Source organism: Salvelinus sp. IW2-2015, linkage group LG14 (assembly GCF_002910315.2).
Source record: "Salvelinus sp. IW2-2015 linkage group LG14, ASM291031v2, whole genome shotgun sequence".
In the NCBI taxonomy this organism is placed as follows: Eukaryota; Metazoa; Chordata; class Actinopteri; order Salmoniformes; family Salmonidae; genus Salvelinus; species Salvelinus sp. IW2-2015.
In genome coordinates, this window is record NC_036854.1 from 29,201,665 (window position 1) to 29,209,094 (window position 7,430).

Sequence of the window (7,430 nt, forward strand, 5' to 3'; positions counted from 1 at the left end):
GGTATTTTATTAGGATCCCCATTAGCTGTTGCAAAAGCAGCAGCTACTCTTCCTGGGGTCCACACAAAACATGAAACATTACATAATACAGAGCATTAATAGACAAGAACAGCTCAAGAACAGCTCCACTTGGTGATGCATACAGTATGTAGCCTATAGCCTGTTTTAGAGAAATGTAATGATCGAATATTGTAATAGCTTTCATTGCCAGCTTACCTGCCCCCAATGTAAGAGCTTTCATTGTCTGCTTATGTGCCCCTGTTAATTTAGCTTACTGTTCGGCCTTGGTATAAAGGGAGAATACTGTAAGAACGGCCCATGTTCTGAATTATGTCGCTGTCCATTTCTAAATTGCTGAACGAATAAGCATATTGCCTACTGTTTTGACATGGTAGTGCACATGTAGCCTTCAGCCTGTTTTAGATAAATGTAATGATCGAATATTGTAAGAGCTTTCATTGTCTGCTTATATGCCCCAGTTATTTATCTTACAGTTCTGACTTGGTGTACAGGGAGAATACTGTAAGAACGGCCCATGTTGTGAATTATGTCGCTGTCAATTTCAAAAGTGCTGAACAAATAGGCAGCATATAGGCTACATCTGTCTCAGCTAGCTCATGTCTTAATCAAAATTACGGCTTGCCTCTTTAACCGCTTATGGTCATATATGCCATTATCATAGTTTGTACATATGCATTGTTATATTGCTTATATAGGTCTCTCATTAGTATCTTATTAATCATTTTAGGCAATGTTAGAATGATGCATTTCATTGTTTTTCTTACTTTGTGTGTTATAATTATCTAGGGTGCTTTTCTCCACGAGGAGGGTGTTAAATTACAGACCCAACAACAATATATTACAGTGTCCCCTCCTCCTAACCATGTTTGCCAGTGACAGTCTCTTTCCATTTCAATATTTTTGTTCAACAAAAAGTTCCCGACCCATGTAATTCCAGTTCATATTGCGAGGGTTGTTTTGTTTGCACAATGCTGTCAGTGCGTCTGTATATTGTCTATAAAAGTGGATCCTCGTGATTGTATTTTCCTTCCTTTTTAGACCACATAGGACTAATAAAATACTTCAAATAGTAGGCTAACCGTTGAGTCTGGGTCTCGCTCTCGTGACATAACGAAGGCCTCAACATCTTGCTGAATTTATCTGAACTTATTTATTGAATTTATTTCTGTCGCTGTCCATTTCGATATTGCTGAACGAATAAGCCTACCTCATCGCAGCTCATTTGCTTGCACTTGCTTATACTTAGAGCTAAGTGTTATTTATATAAGAATARACATTGTGAATTCACTGAACATKAATGTAATAATGTTTGTGTATGGTTCAAAAGTCAAAACTCATGTCGACATTCATTATTATTGAAGGAGAATGCGGTTCTTATCCAGTTACACAAATCAACAAGGTGTGATAACGTGCGTCTCGGTGAGAGGTGTAGGAGTCAGGCGCAGGAGAGCAGGGATGTCTGAGAAGCGTGTTTAATCATATAGTCCACCAATACAAAAATGGCACAGACGAAAATCCAAAAACTACGCTCACGATACTCAGCAACTCGTGCAAACACACGGAGGAACAAACACAGTTCTGACACTTACATACACGTGCGTAAATCGTGAACACAACAAACATCAAAATACAATCGAGCGCAATACATACAAGTCTAATCCCGCACGAACTAAGGCAGGAAACAGGYACCCTATATACACACAGAAATAAACGCAATTGAAACCAGGTGTGAAAAGAATCACAGACAAAACAAACAGAAAGTGGGGAAACTAMCATGACCTTTTGTTCATAATATATTTTATGGTAGGCCTATGCTTCTATCCACATTATTAACAACAACATTCATTGGTTTTGGCCAAGCTGGTGTGGCTTTCTGCTGTCTTTCATTTTAACTCCRTTTTTGTTAATAGCATTTACAKATTTTGGAACAGATTTCAGAAGTGTGAGAAAATGGTGAACAAAATCATGGACAGTTAGTATTCTCTATAATAACACCTAAAAGCAAGAGATCGCTTTGTGCACAGGTAAGATCAGGGATATTGTCTCTGTATATTAAAACAKGTGTCACGCGGAGCGGAACAGGTGAACCCAAGAGCAGACTCAGATGAGGAGACTGAGATGAGGTAACCAAGGTATTTATTGAAACATGGGGAAGATGGGGTGTAGGCCAGGGGAAGCTCGGGCGGGTTGCAGGAAGCCCGTTGYGGAGGCTGAGGCTGGAGCGAGGGGAGTTGGGACTGAGTAAGCAGTTCCGGAGAGGAATCCAAGGACGCAGTGGAGTGGAGGGTCCAGGACAGAGTAGCAGGACTGACGAGACATGAGACTGGAGACAGAGGCCAAAGTCAGAGCGGGCAGAACTGTAGCGGGGAGGAAAACAGCATCAGGCAATGGAAACCAGGCATAACACGAAAACAGGATCTAAGCAGGAACAAACGGCAAAAAAATGCAGACTGACTGAGCAGAGGTTACGATCTGGCAGCGTGAAAGTGGAAGGGCTGAGTATTTGTAGAGGTCTTGATTATGGAAAAGGTTGCAGGTGGTGGAGATCTGCTCTGCCTCCAGCACGCCTGTCTCCACCCACACAATCACACACACACACACAGAGGGAGAGAGTACTGGGGGAGTGGCGGCAGGTTAGGGAGACAGGATGAGAAGTAGCGGGCGTAGCAGGAGCAGATGTAACAACAGGTCGGTACTGTGGTGAAATGGAAGAGGAAAGTCTATGTAACTATTGTGACTTCGGAGAAATAGAGAATRAAACTCATTTTATCCTCTATTGCCCTGTCTACCACGATATACGCTTGCTCTTATTCCAGAAAGCACACCAGATATACCCTGGCATTATGTGGCTGAGTGATGAGGAGAAAGGGGTCAATCTCTGGATTATCACTGCTATTGCTAAGGACCAGTATCCTCCTACACCTCATTTAACTTTTCTACACCAGGGGGGTGTTATTAGGTGGATTGGGAAAGGGGAAAGTGTGAAACATTTTTTTTTGACACTGCAAAGTTCTGGAATAAGAATTATGGTGTAGCCTGCATGGCCATGGGATTCTGCCTGTCCCGGGTGCAAAGTGTTGAATGAGGGGTCTGGCTGGGGAGTGAGTGGAAGGGTGACCTGTGGACTGGTGAGGTTTGCGCACGCCTGCTGTGACGGGGTCGGCAGCTCTCGACCAGCAGCCCTCATTCCACTCATCAACAACAAAGTGGGTGACGATGGAACTACCAGCTCAAAGAACCTGGAAGAGGGAAAGGCTCTTATCGACTCACTCATAAAGGAGAGATGCTCAGGACGGCCGATAGGATCATATATATTACAGTCATTTATCTCAAGGGATTATCTGGTATAAGATATCAAAACATCAGATTTTATTGTCTACTGTTGAGTGATTGTTTTTTCTATAAAGTATCTGTGCTCAATACCTCTGTCCTTAACTCTTCCCACAAAGGGATCAGTCTAATTATCTGCTGAGTAAATGGTGGATGATATGTTATACTTCTGGAAAATGAATATTTAGAAAACTAACGCATATAATGTAAATGTTTAAAGGTTTTGTCTGTTGYGCCTATATGAAATAAGTCATAAGTCTGTGTAGCCAACTATTTACTGTTTATATTCAGTATTTAAATTCTTCATACATACATGAATATGCAGAAATCTATTCTCCTAAACTATGACCCTTATCGTTATCAGTACCAACATCTTGACAATTTGAATGATGACATGATATATAAATACTTAAAGAATATATGCGTGGATATCAGTGTGTAGTTCCGGTGCCATGCCGGCTGTCCTATTTTACATCTTGTGTGAAGATGTCAGGCACTTACAAACAAATGACCAACACATAAAAACCTGCATTCACCCTGTGGGTCAAAAAGCACTCCCTGAAAATATGTTTCTTATAGTTCAGCGCATTACTAGGTCTATAACAGCAGATTTAATGCATTACTAGGTCTATAACAGCAGATTTAATGCATTACTAGGTCTATAACAGCAGATTTAATGTATTACTAGGTCTATAACAGCAGATTTAATGCATTACTAGTTCTATAACAGCAGATTTATGCATTACTAATCTATAACAGCAGATTTAATGCATTACTAGGTCTTATAACAGCAGATTTAATGCATTACTAGTTCTATAACAGCAGATTTAATGCATTACTAGGTCTATAACAGCAGATTTAATGCTATCTAGGTCTATAACAGCAGATTTAATCATTACTAGGTCTATAACAGCAGATTAATGCATTACTAGTTCTATAACAGCAGATTTAATGCATTACTAGGTCTATAACAGCAGCTTTAATGCATTACTAGTTCTACTATAAGAGTATCTTTAATGCATTACCTGGTCTATAACAGCAGCTTCAGTGCATTACCTGGTCTACTAAGAGCCACTTTGTAAGGAAATGGTGCGTGGGAGGGTCCGCAACCAAGATTCCTTTCTTTTTTTAAATAGATCAAATGATAACATTATTGCAGAATGTTTTATTTCATTCTATTAGTTCTGATAATTATTAGGCACTTTCCTTAGGTTGCTAAGACCTTTCTGGATAAAGATTGTAGTTTAGCCAAGCAATACTGTATGTTAAGTTATTGTGAGAAAGGTAATATGTCCTATAAGTAGTCTCTCAAACTCTTTATAGTCCCGTACCCCTTCAAACATTCAACCTCCAGCTGCGTACCCCCTCTAGCACCARGGTCAGCGCACTCTCAAATGTTGTTTTTTGCCATCATTGTAAGCCTGCCCCACACACACTATACGATACATTTATGAAACATAAGAATGAGTGTGAGAGAAGGGTGTGCTTGAAAGGATGCACATAACTCTGCAATGTTGGGTTGTATTGGAGAGAGTCTCAGTCTTAAATAATTTTCCACACACAGTCTGTGCCTGTATTTAGTTTTCAAGCTAGTGAGGGCAGAGAATCCACTCTCACATAGGTACGTGGTTGCAAAGGGCATCAGTGTCTTAACAGCGCGATTTGCCAAGGCAGGATACTCTGAGCGCAGCCCAATCCAGAAATCTGGCAGTGGCTTCTGATTAAATTACATTTTCACAGAACCGCTTGTTGCAATTTCGATGAGGCTCTCTTGTTCAGATATCGGTAAGTGGACTGGAGGCATGAAAGGGATAACGAATCCAGTTGTTTGTGTCATCCGTTTCGGAAAAGTACCTGCGTAATTGCGTACCCAACTCACTCAGGTGCTTCGCTATATCACATTTGACATTGTCCGTAAGCTTGAGTTAATTTGCACACAAAAAATCATACAATGATGGAAAGACCTGTGTGTTGTCCTTGTTAATGCAGAAAGAGAAGATCTTCAACTTCTTAATCATAGCCTCAATTTTGTCCTGCACATTGAATATAGTTGCAGAGAGTTCCTGTAATTCTAGATTCAGATCATTCAGGCAAGAAAAAACCTCACCCAGATAGTCCAGCCGTGTGAGAAACTCGTCATGCAAGCGATCCGGCAAGTGAAAATGATGGTCAGTAAAGAAAACTTTAAGCTCGTCTCTCAATTTAAAAAAAAAACGTGTCAATACTTTGCCCCTTGATAACCAGTGTATTTCTGTATGTTGTAAAAGCGTTACATGGTCGCTGCCCATATCATTGCATAATGCAGAAAATACACAAGAGTTCAGGGGCCTTGTTTTAACAAAGTTAACCCTTTTCACTGTAGTGTCCAAAATGTCTTTCAAGCTGTCAGGCATTCCCTTGGCAGCAAGAACCTCTCGGTGGATGCTGCAGTGTACCCAAGTGGTGCACTCTGGAGCAACTGCTTGCACGCGCGTTACCACTCCACTATGTCTCCCTGTCATGGCTTTTGCGCCATCAGTACAGATACCAACACATCTTGACCACCAAAGTCCATTTGATGTCACAAAGCTGTCCAGTACTTAAAAAATATCCTCTCGTGTTGTCCTGGTTTCGAGAAGAGGATGACTTCCTTAATTGATCCCCCATAAACGTAACGGACATAGGAGCTGTGCCAGGCCTGCCACCTCTGTTGACTCATCCAGCTGTAACGCATAGAATTCACTGGCTTGTATGCGAAGCAGTAATTGTTTCAAAACATCTCCTGCCATGTCACTGATGCGTTGTGAAACAGTGTTGTTTGATGAAGACATTGTCTGTATAGTTTTTTGGGCCTTTTCCCCCAGCATTGTCCCAGCCATATCCGCGGCAGCAGGAAGAATCAGTCCAGCTCTACCTACCTGACTAGACTAACCCCCTATACAAGGTCCTTAGGCTTATACAAAAATAGATCTATGGCAATAAGATCATTATAGCTGTAATACATGATAATCTTCCAGGCTGAGCTCCAAAGCCTTATTAATAACCACCCGTATCATGATTTGGATCAATGAAACTGCGTCATAATTTGTTGCAATGTGTCTAACCTGGTGTCGGGCTTCGAGTTAGTTAGGAGATTCTGATTCTTTTCAGAGTTACATTAGGTAACTAACAATGACCTCAACGTGTAGCTGTTATTTAAAAAAAATTCAGCCTTTGGTTATCGCAAATTGCGGAGAAATTGCACCTCCTGATGCCCCAAAAAGAAATGACGGTACTCACCTAAAGTAGCCTGGCCACTAGCTACATTATTTTCACACGTCTGGTTCCAAGCTGAAACCCTCATACTTTAACACAATCCATGTCCCAACTGTCACTTGTAATCTCCCCCACACCACAAAAGGTTTGTAAATCCATACATGTAACCTAAGACCATATGCAGACCAGTGGTGTTTACAAAACACAGTCGTGTCAGCAGGAGATCTTAACAAAGGCAATAATTCACCCCCATTGCCCCGCCATTTCCTACAGTCCTGGCTACAATAATGTATTGCTCTTATCATCTATTCCTATTCTCAAAAATCTAGACAATACAAAAATATTTTGTCTAATCAGTCAACCCTTTTCACACTACTGAGCCTTGCTGAGCTGTGCTGCACTCGCTGGCCTGGCTGCACATCCACTATAGCTGTTGGAACAATGATAAAATGAGATGAAAATAACATAAAAAATCTGAGCCAGCACAGTGCGATTAGGCTTGGCAAAATACTCTGAAAATGGTTACCCCTTCTGTAAATGATCATGTCCAATAGGTTGTGGCAGATGCTACGGGATAACACACAGTCCCAGGAGGAGAGACAGGAGATGGCTACGGGATAAGACACTGCCCCAGGAGGAGAGACAGGAGATGGATAAGATGGCTACGATCCCAGGAGGAGAGACAGGAGCATGGCTACGGGATAAGACACTGCCCCAGGAGGAGAGACAGGAGATGGATAAGATGGCTACGAGATAACACACTGCCCCAGGAGGAGAGACAGGAGATGGCTACGGGATAAGACACTGCCCCAGGAGGAGAGACAGGAGATGGATAAGATGGCTAC